Source organism: Procambarus clarkii, chromosome 26, assembly GCF_040958095.1.
Source record: "Procambarus clarkii isolate CNS0578487 chromosome 26, FALCON_Pclarkii_2.0, whole genome shotgun sequence".
NCBI lineage: Eukaryota > Metazoa > Arthropoda > Malacostraca > Decapoda > Cambaridae > Procambarus > Procambarus clarkii.
In genome coordinates this window covers 7,220,337-7,235,787 of record NC_091175.1, presented here as the reverse complement: position 1 = coordinate 7,235,787, position 15,451 = coordinate 7,220,337, and the positions used below count along the sequence as shown (strand labels likewise).

Sequence of the window (15,451 nt, the reverse complement as noted above, 5' to 3'; positions counted from 1 at the left end):
CTTAATCTGTTTTCATAACCTGAATCTCTTATCTGTGGCACAAGTCACGTACCAAATTTGTGGACCTCCTCTACCCACTTGCTGCGGTCGTGAGAGTTGGGATTATATGCTGGAGCTAAATGTCGTAGTCCACAAGGCTGAGATTATATGCTGACGCTGCATATTCTGGTCCACAAGGCTGGGATTACACGCTGATGCTACATATTGAGGTCCACAAGGCTGGGATTATATGCTGACGCTGCATATTCTGGTCCACAAGGCTGGGATTACACGCTGATGCTACATATTGAGGTCCACAAGGCTGGGATTATATACTGACGCTGCATATTCTGGTCCACAAGGCTGGGATTACACGCTGATGCTACATATTGAGGTCCACAAGGCTGGGATTACACGCTGACGCTGCATATTGAGGTCCACAAGGCTGGGATTACAAGCTGACGCTGCATATTCTGGTCCACAAGGCTGGGATTACTCACTGACGCTGCATATTGAGGTCCACAAGGCTGGGATTACTCACTGACGCTGCATATTGAGGTCCACAAGGTTGGGATTACTCACTGACGCTGCATATTGTGATTGCTAGGGGAGGTTAGGTTAGTTAAGATTAGGTCTTATTTTTATGTTGTGGCTAATATAGATTTCGGTTTGTCTGTATTCAATAATATAAAAGCCAACTTTCTGGCGGTCCATCACTATATATATATATATATATATATATAATATATATATATATATATATATATATATATATATATATATATATATATATTGGTACTTACCACCAAAGTTACCATAAGTACTTTCATTTTAGCAGGCTGGGGTGCTGTAATTAGTGTGTGTGTGTGTGTGTGTGTGTGTGTGTGTGTGTGTGTGTGTGTGTGTGTGTGTGTGTGTGTGTGTGTGTGTGTGTGTGTGTGTGTGTACACCGTCACAGAGCAGACGAGAAATCCATTTGGCATTATTCAGTAGGCACTAAAGCTGGTGCATGTTGGTCTTGTTGCCCCAGACGGGTCCCCATTGATTATGCCAATGAACAAATGGTCAAGGTCACGAATTTTCCTTCTGGTATGTGACTTGCCTGCTGCTGCTGCTGCTGCTGTATTTCGTGCCCATGTTCCCTACTACCTTGTGTCCTGTACCCATGTTCCCTACTGTACCTATGGGCCGTCTCATGTTGTCTATTGAATCATGGTATTATACGTCATACGACCTACTTTGGGTTATATTATGATACCGTTTGTTACAAGGCCCACTTTGCAAGAAAGACCCCACTGTGCAACAAAGACCCCACTACATATAAAGACCTGAACACATATCACACGACGTTCAAACCTCTCACTAGCCTCCTAACCTTACAAATTTTAATTTAAAATTTTGCCCCGAGGGGCGAGTTTATTGGGCCGCGCCACTCATCCTGTGAGTGAACACACCACTATAGCAACATGTACAGCACTCCCCAATAGGAAGAAACCCCGCTGGGTTGTTCACCTTGTCACTTGTACCCAGACACAGCTGGGACTTGCTTAACTGGCTCAAGTGCTTCCCAAACAAGAAAATTAACATTCGTCATTCCTTAAAATCTTACGTTATCTTGCCGGTTCAGAATGGGGAATCTCTTAAGAACAGTATATATATTTGACAAATAGTGTTTTCCTAACTCAAACAATGTGGGGTTTATTATTCTATACATATTTCTAATGACTCTTAGATGTTCACACTTTCTCAGGTAGTGGTCAAGGCGGTGTCCGTCACACTCACCACAGATTCTGCAACTCCTCTGCTCAACTGTTTTTTCCATTCCGAATCTCCATGGATATTTGTATTCAAGACGGATTCTCGCTATTACTGATTTTCTCCGGCGGCCTCCTCATCTTCGTCCACATTGATTGAGATTGCCAGCTGCAACCATATTGTACCAATGCACAAATTCACTCTCTGATTTGTTCTTCTATCCTCCTTTCCTCAGTTACCTTGTCACGGTGATATTGCCTGATAATACCTCTAATTTGTAGGAGAGTCTTGGGTATGAAATATTCAATATGGTCTCCTTCAGCGCCTTCAGCAGCCAGCACATCTGCTCGTTCATTCCCACATATTCCAACATGGGAGGGGACCCCAACATGGGAGGGGATCCACATAAATTTGACGACTCTTCCCTGATTGGTTAGTACTCTCACAACTCTTGATTTCAGCGACTGTCGCAAGATTTTCTGACCTATATTTACTAAAGCTTTGCAGCGCTGCTTGTGAATCAGTGCAGATCAGTGCACTATTAGTGTTTCGTTCAAGGAAACTTAACGCCATAACAATGGCAGTTAGCTCTGCTTGCGTTGAAAAGACATAGTTCTCAATAATTTTTTTTCATTTCCGCGTTGAAAGGCATTACATAGGACCCTCCTCCAGGAACCCCTAAATTCCTGAGACCCCTCCCTCCCCCTCCTCCTATAGAAGCAAAGGTACCATGGGCTTATAAATATAACTGATTATATAATATATACAACCATCGTCACCACAAGCATTCTTGTAGCAGGTTCAGTTCAGTCGACTGCTTGTCATTGATCTCTCCTCGCGGTCAATGAGCCAGCTGATTGTATCAAACATTCGACACGCGGAACCCATCACCAATTCATCCACAAGTCACCTATATTCCGGACGTCTCTTCCGGGGGGAAAGAGTCGGATATGAGCTCTGAACTGGAGCTGTGAACCGACCTAGTGAGCCTCATGAATCAACGAGTCGTTCACCGTGTCAGTGACCCGGGTAATATGTAGGTTTCAAGAGACCATAACACAAGCTTCACACAGCTTCGTCTCGTTTTTTTGTCATGACGACGGGCACTGTTCAACCCGTCCTCGACTCAAGTCCATTACATTCAGTGGTCGACCCCCACAGACGCATTCATAAATTTTTACATGCTGTTCATTCAATACGGGAATTTTCTCAAATATAAATTAATATTATAATATATTAGCATATTGTGCATATATATGCATAGGTTAGGTTAGGTGTTTAGGTTCTGTTGGCGATTATTTGTAGTACGTGGGTGAAGCATTTACAGCGTTGTGGTTCGAACAAAATTCGTCAGTGAAGCACTTGTTCCGGAAGTGTTCGAACGTCATCAGTTGTGAGTCGTGTGTAAACCGTTTTTCATTCATAAACAGCGGGTTTGGCGGGTGCATGGAATGGACTTTGGGTCTTTGTTTAGAGGACGGGCTGTACAAAGACCTACAGTGGCTTACAAAGACTCACAATGTCTTACAAAGATTTACAGTGGCTTAAAAACTTACGGTGGCTAAGAAAGACTTACAGTGGATTACAAAGACTTACAGTAGCTTACAAAGACTTACAGTGGCTTACAAATACTTACAATGGCTTATAATGGCTTAAAAAAGACTTACAGTAGCTAATAAAGACTCACAATGGCTTACAAAGACTTACAGTGGGCTAAAAATATTTACAGTAGCTTACAAAGACTCATAATGGCATACAAAGACTTACAACGGCTTACAAAGACTTACAGTGGGTTACAAAGATTTACAGTAGCTTACAAAGATTTACAGTGACTTACAAATATTAACAGCAACTTAAAATGACTTGCAACTACTTACAGCCACTTCCAACTAGGTAAGCAACCTGTAACAAGTTACTGCGCCTCACAGCTACTTGCAGATGACTTACAACGACTTACAACCAGGAGCAGCTGTAAACTACAGCGACATCACTATACCTCACTAAGATTTGACCTTGACATCCTGGAATCAATTCCAGAATTTTTGTTTTTGTCTTGCAAAGATAAACTAACCTAACCTAACCAAATTGCTCGAAAGTCCCAGGTTAAATGGGTCTTGTTTGTTAGGCCTAAGACAGACAGACAGACAGACAGACAGACAGACAGACAGACAGACAGACAGACAGACAGACAGACAGGGAAAGGGGGGATTTATGGCCATTGGAAAATTTTTATACCGAAAAAATCGTTGATCCGTCATTTTTATTGTTGATAACTTTCACGGGAAGTTTAATTTCAAACAATCAAATAGAACTGGCCCGGGTCTGAAGGGTCAGTTCAAATGCTCCAGAGGAACTTATTACTCTGCACGATATATTATTGACTGAGCACAGCGCTCAGTCAATAGTGAGACTGAGCACAGCGCTCAGTCAATAGTGAGACTGAGCACAGCGCTCAGTCAATAGTGAGACTGAGCACAGCGCTCAGTCAATAGTGAGACTGAGCACAGCGCTCAGTCAATAGGGAGACTGAGCACAGCGCTCAGTCAATAGTGGGACGGTTCCCACAGCGCTCAGTCAATAGTGGGACGGTTCCCACAGCGCTCAGTCAATAGGGAGACTGAGCACAGCGCTCAGTCAATAGTGGGACGGTTCCCACAGCGCTCAGTCAATAGTGGGACGGTTCCCACAGCGCTCAGTCAATAGGGAGACTGAGCACAGCGCTCAGTCAATAGTGGGACGGTTCCCACAGCGCTCAGTCAATAGTGGGACGGTTCCCACAGGCGCTCAGTCCCCACATGGGTGCCCCCTCCCCCCACAGTGGTCCCAGAGGGTACATAACCAGAGCTGCACAAGTGTTGCAGATTTGTATCAGCCTAATTGGGTCTTAACTACAAGCATCGCTCGGCTGCAACCTAACCTGAGGGGACTAGGCTCTGCGGTACTGAGAGAGCTGCGCCACACTCGGCAGATCGTCAGCTGTTCACTAGCCTGACACTGAATGAGCAAAATATTTATAATGTGGCTCATTAGTACTGTAGTGAGCATTTTGAGCATTTGGTGTCCACATGTGACCTCTAGATCGTGCTGCACCCATGCCAAAATTTTTGTCCTTGTCTCAAAATTTCCCCTGAGAACTTTGTATATTGTTATCATGTCTCCTCTTAGTCTTGTCTACTAGCCTGACGGAAGGTATAATTCCTTTAATCTTCTCTCGTAACTCAGCGCTCTGACTAGTTTAGTGGACCACCTCTGGATATTTGCCATTTTTTTTTTAATTAGCGAGAAAAGGACTGCAATTTGTCGCTGCATATCCCAGAATTGGTCTGACATATGTGGTGTATACAATATTCTGTACGACCCCCATTTTGATTCCTTAAGGTACTTCTGATGCCCTGCTCTGAGTAGAAGCACAAACTGTAAGACAACAATGCGTTCAAGTTTCCCTTTATTTAAATGAGTGTTTGTATGTCTCAGTATGAGGTGTTGTATTGTATGAGAAATTGTATTGCATGAGTTGTATTGCATGAGTTGTATTGTATGAGGAGTTGTATTGTATGAGGAGTATGAGGAGTTGCATTGTTTTTAGAGTACTGTCGTCACCTGGAATCGAACCTGTGACATACGAAATATAACCTTGAGACCAACATGAGCTCAGACGACACAGACTTCCCAGACATGAGCTGCACAATGTTGGAAATACGAAATCTGGATACGAGAAAGATCTAGGGGTCGTAAGTGACCGAAATCGTAAGTCAAAAAGTGATCTGATGCATGTACGGAATAAGGCAGATTAGAGTTAACAATATATCCAATATTCTTCAGCTCTATTGTGGTCTTACTGGGTTATAACAAGGGAGGTTTAAATAAGGGTTTTAAACATATCTACACACAAAATAACTAAAAAAAATATATAATGGATAAGTTTTGAATTAGGAAAGACCTGGATAAATACAGGTTTGGAAACAGGGTTGTTAATGTATGAAACAATTAGCGGGTAAAATTAATAGTCGTAAGATCACAGGATTGTTTCAAGCGTAGGCCGGATGGATGGATGGATATATATATATATATATATATATATATATATATATATATATATATATATATATATATATATATATATATATATATATATATATATATATGTCGTACCTAGTAGCCAGAACGCACTTCTCAGCCTACTATGCAAGGTCCGATTTGCCTAATAAGCCAAGTTTTCCTGAATTAATATATTTTCTCTTTTTTTTCTTATGAAATGATAAAGCTACCCATTTCATTATGTATTAGGTCAATTTTTTTTATTGGAGTTAAAATTAACGTAGATATATGACCGAACCTAACCAACCCTACCTAACCTAACCTAACCTATCTTTATAGGTTAGGTTAGGTTAGGTAGCCGAAAAAGTTAGGTTAGGTTAGGTTAGGTAGGTTAAGTAGTCGAAAAAACATTAGTTCAAGAAAACTTGGCGTATTAAGCAAATCGGGCCTTGCATAGTAGGCTGAGAAGTGCGTTCTGGCTATTAGGTACGACATATATATATATATATATATATATATATATATATATATATATATATATATATATATATATATATATATATATATATATATATATATATATATATATATATATTAATTATTTATTTATTTATTTATTTATTTATTTATTTATTTTACCAGAGCTCCACCTCTGGCTGGAAGAAGGGGACCCTTAGCCTCGGAGGGTCTTAACCTTACCCTGCCTTTTGTCGCTCACGTGAAGCATCTTGCAAGACTGACGTAATAAACGCGAAAATAATTGTATTAATAATACCTGAAAATGCCCACCAAAAACGTCCAAAACGCCCAGCAAACAAATCTAAAATGCACAGCAAAAAACACAAAACGCCCAAGGAAACACCGGAAAGCCTATTGGCTCAGGCCGGCAGATTTATGCTCTACCATTTTCAAAGACGCCTGAAACCTTCCGTTTTCAGTGACGCGTGCAAGTTTCCATCCTCGGAGAAGCCTGAAACCTTCCGTTTTCAGTGACGCGTGCAAGTTTCCATCCTCGGAGAAGCCTGAAACCTTCCGTTTTCAGTGACGCGTGCAAGTTTCCATCCTCGGAGAAGCCTGAAACCTTCCGTTTTCAAAAAATAAAGGGCTGAGCGCTTCCAGTCAGACCGTCAAAGAGAGTCAGCAAAGGCAAGTGTCACAAAGAACGGAGAGAGAGAAGTGACTGGTTGAGGGTAGACTTTATTTGTTGGTAAAACTTACCTGAATTTACCTGAGGGTCACAAACATTCTAATGGCCTCGACGAGGACAGGAAGCTGGCGGCTTATCAAATGTCCCCCCCCCCATTTGTCCTTGTGATTTTTTTTTCAAGCTGGATTTTAAAACTCAAGATAGTTTTGACATTTACGGCTTCGACGGGTAGGCGGTTCCATATGTTTAATTCCCTGTGGGTGAAAAAGCATCCCCCCTGCAAGGGATTTAAGAAGCCTAACATAAATATATAAAGCTAATTCGCACGCGAGAATACATGGGAAGGGTGAAGGCAGAGATGTGAGGGCTTAATCAAAACACAAGTTATATCCTTCAATATAAATTTAGCCAAAAGGAGTAGCGATGTAGAATTGTCCCTAATTCACTAAGATGTATAATGTTGTGTTTGATGGCTGTAAACTCTTATTACTATTATCTTATTCACGGCCTTTTAATATTTTTTTCTTTGATGGGGAATTTACCATCCCTTAAGTTCATGAAGTGTGCACCACAAACCGACTGACAGGTCGCACTTTTCACGTTATCATAACTATCGTTACTAATCCAACCTATTAAGACGACGGCTAACAAATATCGACGTTTTCTATGCATCGGACTCGATACATTTGGCGAGGTGCTTGGGTTCGTACATTTCTGGTTAGGCTAAAAGGTGGAATTGTTTAGTTAGTGCTAAATGAAGAGAACGGTGGCTCTCCCGTAGCTGTAGGTAGTGAGTGTGGGGGGGAACTGTAACCTTTCCACCGCGGGATGGGGGGTACGGGGGCAAGGTGTGCATAATAGGCAAATCAATTATGAAACAAGCTCACCGCAGTTGTAAGATACTTAACTTAGAGACTTGTGGTCGGTCTCGAACCCATTGCTGACATAATACATATATGATATAATACATACAAATATATATATATATATATATATATATATATATATATATATATATATATATATATATATATATATATATATATATATATATATATATATATACGTTGATATAATACATATGTATAAGCTGCCCGAAACGCTGCGCGTACTAGTGGCTTTACAAGATTGTAAATACCATGCTATGTATCCTCACAAACCCAATGTACCTTCTTGTATATAAATAAATAAATAATAAATATACATTAAGCCGTGTAACTAGCTTATCAAGACGATAACTTGCTCAGCTAAATAAAGTTTGGGGTTTAAATCCTGAGCCCATTATGTGCCACTGTATCCTTTTTCACTACCACCCACAGGATGGGTATGGGGTCCACTACCACCCACAGGACGGGAATGGGGTCCGCTACCACCCCAATAGCCCACTTATAGGTCTCTCATTAACTTAGTGATTTGTTATCGTATATCATCGTGTTCACCTCTCTAATAAGGATTTTATATTTAGTATCTTATTAACTTTGCGAGAATGTAGCAATTAATCACAAAACTTTTAATTAGACATTATACCTTCTCGTAAATTTTAAAAAATTAATAAACTTTGGCGTGTCTTCTTAGTTCATATCATTAACTTCTGGAGCGAATGTTGCAGTAGGACTCTAGGCGATATTGATTTGATTTTATGCATCATATGTGAATTCCATCATACCACATACCTCATACCACAACTGCTGCATGTTGCAGACTGGTCTCATTGTAACAGCTGTGGAGGTGGCCTGGGTTTGAGCCCTGTAGGTGACCTAACCCTACCACTCTTCCAGGGAGCTGGTGAGGTAAGATCACGTATATCCCCAAAGTGTGAGGCCTCAGACCGGAGAGCAGGTTGTGTGGACAGTGTGAGCCGAGTCTTCGGACCGCACGAATTGGTGTCTGTCGCCTGGGAAGTTCATGCGCTCGGGATACCGAACCTGGTGAGTGTGTGTGTGTGAGGTGATGTGCTCTGTGTTCCATTATTACGTGATGTGTGAGACTCCTGGAGCAGTCAGCCGTATTGGGGTTCCCAACTTCCGGTTCAGGGACTCTACTCCCTTGCAGAATTTGATCAATGTTAAGTTAGGCATGTAAAGTAGTATTTGAAATGACAATCCGAATATAAATGTCTATTTTCAAGTTTTAAATAATAATAATAGTTCATTACAGTTGGGTTCGTTCTCGACGCACCATCGAGTATTCCGGGTTCGAATCCCGGGCGGGACAGAAATGGTTGGACACATTAATTTTCGCCTAATGCACCTGTTCACCTAGCAGTAAGTAGGGCACATGAGGTGGTCATCTTGTTGTAGGGTTGCATCCTTGGCAGGGTCAGTAATTCGACCTTGGGGGGGTTGAGGGGGACCTCGATAGCGACTCCAACAGAAAACAGGACAGTACATCACTTTTGTGAGCCGATTTCATTTAAAATTACCTCCATTTTTGGCCATAACGCGCATACGAGCGAAAGGCGACATTATTTTTAAGAGGACGGGTTGCGGTATAAGCCTAAAGTGTATGAATACCCTCAGGCCTCCTGTCCCCCGACACAATGAATTATTATTAATTAAAACTTGGAATAGACATTTATATTCGGATTGTCATTTCGAATATTACTTTACATGCCTAAGTTAACATTGATTAAATTGTCAGGCCAAACGTGTGTGAATGTAATATTTTAAGAGCTTAGAGGTACATGGTACTACGGTTAATGTTTGAGTGTTATTGTAAGTTATCAGCAATGTGATAACTGTGTTTCATTTCTCGTCTACTCAGGAGACGAGTTCCTATTTCTCATCTACACAAATATATTTAAATAGACTGTGGCAGCTCTACCCTCTTCTCTTTCTCTCATACTAATCCTTTCATTTCATCCCTAATACTATCTTATAATCCTTTCTTGTCATCCCTAATTCTTTCTCGGTTTTCCCTTTTCACTAAATATCTCATCCCACCTTCCTTTTATATGCTTCTCACCTCCCCCCCCTCCCCCTCTCTCTCTTTTCCTTCCCTATTTCCTCTGTCCTCTCTATCGTCTCCCTCTATGATCTGCTCCACTAATCCATCTCCTTTCATTCATTATATTTATATATATTTCCCCCTCTCCCTCTTCGTTACATCACATACGTGATGCAGAGTGCTCTGAACGACTCCTAATGTGGCCTTGCACATTGTTGGTACGTGACCTGACCTGCACATTGTTGGTGCGTGGCCTGACGCGCACATTGTTGGAGCAAAGCCTGGTGAGCACATTGTTAGAGCGAAGCCTGGCGCGCACATTGTTGGAGCGAAGCCTGGTGTGCACATTATTAGAGCGAAGCCGGGCGCGCACATTGTTGGAGTGAAGCCTGGTGTGCACATTGTTAGAGGGTGGCCTGGCGCGCACATTGTTGGAGCAAAGCCTGGTGAGCACATTGTTAGAGCGAAGCCTGGCGCGCACATTGTTGGAGCAAAGCCTGGTGAGCACATTGTTAGAGCGAAGCCTGGCGCGCACATTGTTGGAGTGAAGCCTGGTGTGCACATTGTTAGAGGGTGGCCTGGCGCGCACATTGTTGGAGCGAAGCCTGGTGTGCACATTGTTGGAGCGCAGCCTGGCGTGCACATTGTTAGAGGGCGGCCTGGCGCGCACATTGTCGGAGAGCTGTCTGGCATAAGCACAGAAACAAAAGCCCTAAATTATGCAGAGCGGACCATAAACACGCCATTGTTGCCGCGCTTCACCTGGCAATATTATGGATTTAGTCCCATTGTCTCTGAAAACACCCGCGGCTCGCGCGTAGGGGAAACTAATAATCACTGAAGCAGACAGCTAATCCGTGTGATTCGGGGACGGCCATATCAACGAATTGACTAATCCTTTAGATTGGTTTTAATATTATAATCAACCAGCCAGTTATCTCGATTTGCTACTCTGTAAAAAATGCAACTATTTGGCCGAACCAGAAACGTACGAAAGGAAGTAACCCATCTATAGCCTATCAATTCACATGACCTGTTAATATTACAGTGCATATATTTGTCCTAATATATGTTGTCGGGTCGTTGGGGATATAGCCTCGGCTACCAATGACTTTTGTACAGTCACGGTTGGTTGAGTGGTTAAGGTACAGGGTACGCCAGTTCCATAGTGCTCCTGGCTGTCTGGGTTCGAATCCTTCTGGGGTGTGGAGTTTTCAGTTCTGTCTGCATCAGAACTGCAGACAGAACAGATGCAGAGTCTGCATCAGAAAACTCTTTACCCCTGAAGGATTCGAACCCGGGCAGCCAGGGCTCCATGCCCCTTGTCCAGTACTATATACCAGAGTGAGAATAACTTGAGCTACCTCGTCCCTTGGTGCGTATTTATACTCAATAAACGTATTTCAATTTCAACTACAGGTAAGCCATTGCTGATATCATTGTGCTGAGAAAAGTAAAAGATACTTTGCGATTTGTTACATCTCAAGAATATATATTTTAAGTCTAACCTCATGTCTCCATGCTGACACCTTAAGTATAACTGTATTTGTGAATACAGCCTAGTACTGTATTTCCGAAAGCCTCGCCGCCATATATCATAGCTATATGAACAAACTAATTATACATTCCTTAGCTAAAATAATGATGTAGTTTATTTCCAAATATTAATAATGTTGCTAAATACCAGGTAATTATTATGGCTATATGACAATTATAACACAGTATAAGTCTATACAGTTTGCCGCTCTGGCCAGTGATAATTGCTCAGGATACAATCGCTCCATGATATAATTTTCTCACCAATTTTATGCGTAAATCAAATGACGTAAATTTATGCGGTTAGGTGAATAAAATAATACAAACCATTAAAATGATTTATATTATATGTTATTCATTTAACCCATTAAAACGTGCCCACCCACTTAGACTGATGGGCACAGCGACTGCCTTGTTTCTTGCAGAGTCGGAGTTCAATCCCCCAGCGGTTCATTTAACTGGTTATCGTTCCTTCACTCCGTCCTCATATTCAAGATGTTAGTCCTAACTAATTAAGCGCTATAATGTATGATTATGTAGCGCTTTCTCCCGGGAATCATTTCATCTTAATTATATATGATTATAGTAAACATGCTCGAGTAATGTTTAATCAACGTTGACAATATGAATCCAACGTCACCTGTCCAAATTCCAACGTCACTTACCTCTAAAAATCGTCCATTGAACCATTAATCGGCTTATACTCTTATCATGCCCTTGAATTAAAGTATCAAATCGTTACAGTATCTATCATGCGACCAATACTATCCTATATGCTACAACCACATCTCTTCTTCGGTAATGGTGTTGTCATCCACAAGTTAGGTGTAAGTATTAGCTAGTGAATCAAGCACTACAACACTTAACAAATGATGACTGAAAGGAATGGTAGTACAGTAATCAGACTGTGGTCACACATCGGGGTAAGGTCAAAGAGCCCGTCCCAAGCAAAGAGGTCACAAAGGGTGAACCAAAGTGCTTGGAAACAAGATTTACTTTTAATCTGATTATACCCTCCTTGGGATGCCGGCTGTGGTGGTGAAGGCTGTGACGGGCAGGGCGGCAGTCTTGTGGAAGGTTTTATCAAGCACTCCTCTATATCCGTCTGTGGCAGCTACGGTAAGAAATACACCGAATGTGGGGGGAGGTGATGTGATCTTGTTGACCCGAGTCGAGTCTGCAGTGTGTGAGTATTGTATGGAAGACTAACTGGGTGTTGTAGTGATGATTCGGAGTTTGGGACTTAGGATGAGGTTATGGGTTGTAGGTGCCGGCCGGGTAGATCCAGTGAGTGTATTGGTAAACGGTAATCAATTTAACCAAGTCTGATATGTTATATTGTTAATTATTAGCAGTCTATTTTATATAATTAGAAAACCCGACTCCTTCAGTCTCCTTCCGTATGTTCTCTCATGTGAGGTCCAGTACAAACCAATTGGTTGCCACAATTAAAGGGTCTGGGTGTTGGAAAAATAGATTATGGGAAGTAAATTCTGCATGAGGCTGTTGATATATAGTTTGGTGAATGTTGCGTTCAGAACGAATCTGTGTTAAGAGTTCACGACACTGGGAACCAGCAGGACTTTACCTCTACATTACATATTTGGATAAAAAAATCTGTATTTCTTGCAGTGGAAAAAAAAGGATTTCTGATTAAACCTTTTCGAGAAATTCAATATACTTTACCGTCAACTACAGACATAGGCTATAATTAAAATGTCACCGTTTTCGGAAAAATACACATTTTCATATATATAATTAACACAACACTTCAGAGAACAGAACCAAAATTTTACACTGAATAATGGATCCTTAAACATTAATACAAAATATAAATTTTTGAGGAAGATGAGTTACTTTTCTAGCATAATATATTAACAATTTGAATTAGCATAATAACTTAATCATGGATTCATCTACATTTTACCACCGCTGTAATTTTTTGTTTTTGAGATATATACAAGAGTTGTTACATTCTTGTAGAGCCACTAGTACGCGTAGCGTTTCGGGCAGGTCCCTGGAATACAATCCCCGCCGCGAAGAATCGTTGTTACAACCAAGTACACATTTTACTGTTGAGTTAAACAGAGGCTACAGTTAAGGATTTGCGCCCAGTAAATCCTCCCCGGCCAGGATCGCGGAACGCCAGGCGAGTGTCTTACCACTACACCACGAAGACTGTTGACTGTTCTGTCTGTTCGAAGTAGAAAACCAGACGCCTGGAGCTTAACTTTCAACGAACATTTCCAAAATGACACATGGTGGGGGGTAGGGTGTCGTATAAGTGTCAAGAGGCCAGTCGAGGTCGGCCCAGGTGCCACCCTTTAAGAAATATTGGCATCTCTAGTGACCATCATCAATTTTCATGGTTTTAAATCCGGTATGTGTTTTCCTTAGAGTTTTATATAAAAAAATTTCCAGTGCTTTTATTTTGAGCATCACAGCTAGTTTTTGACACACACTACTCTACTTCATATCATAAGCCTAGGCCTATGTCACGGACAAGGGGCACATCCCGACTGGTCGGTCCCATGGCTCTGGGACAACTTGCTATAATGCTTGGTGAATTCTGCTTCACAATGATAGGAAGATTAATAGGGTATTAAAAGTATCAACACAAGACACACACGAAACAATGGGTATAAATTGGATAAGTTTAGATTTAGGAAAGAGTTTAGTTAGTTTAGTTCATTTATTATGCACCCCATACCCATCTTGTGGGCGGTAGTGAAAGACTTGGGTTAATACTGGTTCGGTAACAGGGTTGTTGATTTGTAGAACCAATTACCGCGTAACGTGGTGGAGGTGGGGTCCCTCGATTGCTTCAAGCATGGGTTGGACATGTATATGAGTGGGATTGGGTGGTTATAAATAGGAGCTGCCTCGTATGGGCCAATAGGCCTTCTGCAGCCCTGACACCTAATGCTCCTGTTCTCCTAGCAGTAAGTAGGTACCCAGGAGTTAATCAGCTTGTGGGGTTGCTTCCTGAGGGGGAGGGGGGGGGTCAGTAATTCGACCTTGGGAGGGCCTAGAGTGTATATAGTAAAATCAGCGATAACTTACTGTTTTGTGTATTTTAGTATCTGGTTCATGTGTACTTAAAATATATAAAATTATAAGAGGTCGGAATTAGTTGTTGGTTTTTGGGGAAGTTGTACAGTGGCTGTAACTTACAGCCACTATACATGACTATACATTCATACTGAGATGACTTACAGTGTGTAAGTATGAAGCAGGTACACGCAACCTTCGTGCCCTGAGGATAGCTATAATATGGACTGAGTCACCCACGTGGAGGTGACATCCTTGAAGCTTCAGTAGCACGCCAGGTTGCCAGTTAAGGCACCATAAAGGAACCATTGCCATAAAACTATACCAATTAAGCCGACTCGATATGAACATACTCTATATATGACTGAGAAATGAATGACAACACTGACTAATGTGTTTGGAAGATGTGGGAGCTGCGGGAAATGCCGATCTTCACTAAACTACTCGAGATAAAGGCAACTCAGTCCACGTGACTCACTGGATAATCTAGATAAATTCATAATAATCTATAATAGACCAATATATCAGCTCAAAATCCAAAATAATGGAACAAATAAACCTAAATTTACGCACCTCGTCTGCTATTGGCAACGTTTATGAAGAAAGTGTGTAAATAATAATGTTCCAATCTTCTTGGAGGTCAAGGTAATTTAGCAATAAGCAATGTGCTCATGCAATCGTTTGAAGGGATTCCATTGCTTTCCCATTTTCTAAAAATCAGAAAAGCAAGTAGTTTGAGTATCCATGTTAAACAAAGATATGATCCTACTATAAGCCGTCTAAGAAAGTCTTACTTAGTACCGTAATATTTTCTTTGTAATACGCGATGCTTTGTGGTTAGATCCTGCATCAGGGCTGTGGGCGTGAGTACGGCAGGAGACAAAGATGCTGGCATCTATACTTTACCTTGGCGTCAGTTTTGTTGACGTTTGTTGTTTTTGGGACCTGTGGACGACACCTGTTTGAGCCCTGTGATGTGCTTTAAAATAGGTGAGTTCC

At 41.5% G+C, this 15,451-nt stretch overlaps 1 protein-coding gene across 4 annotated transcripts in view; it reads left to right on the top strand.

Annotated features, from left to right (window-relative positions):
* The window catches only part of LOC123756729 (uncharacterized), a 94,360-nt gene that overhangs the window by 43,525 nt on the left and 35,384 nt on the right, over positions 1–15,451 (top strand). For 3 of the 4 annotated variants that reach the window (XR_006772669.2, XM_045740008.2, XM_045740006.2), the window contains exon 1: positions 15,286–15,442. The exons of the other annotated variant lie outside the window; for it this stretch is intronic. The gene's annotated coding sequence lies outside the window, so the exon portion shown is untranslated. Of the gene's footprint in view, positions 1–15,285; positions 15,443–15,451 lie in introns of those variants that run through there. 4 annotated transcript variants of the gene reach the window in all.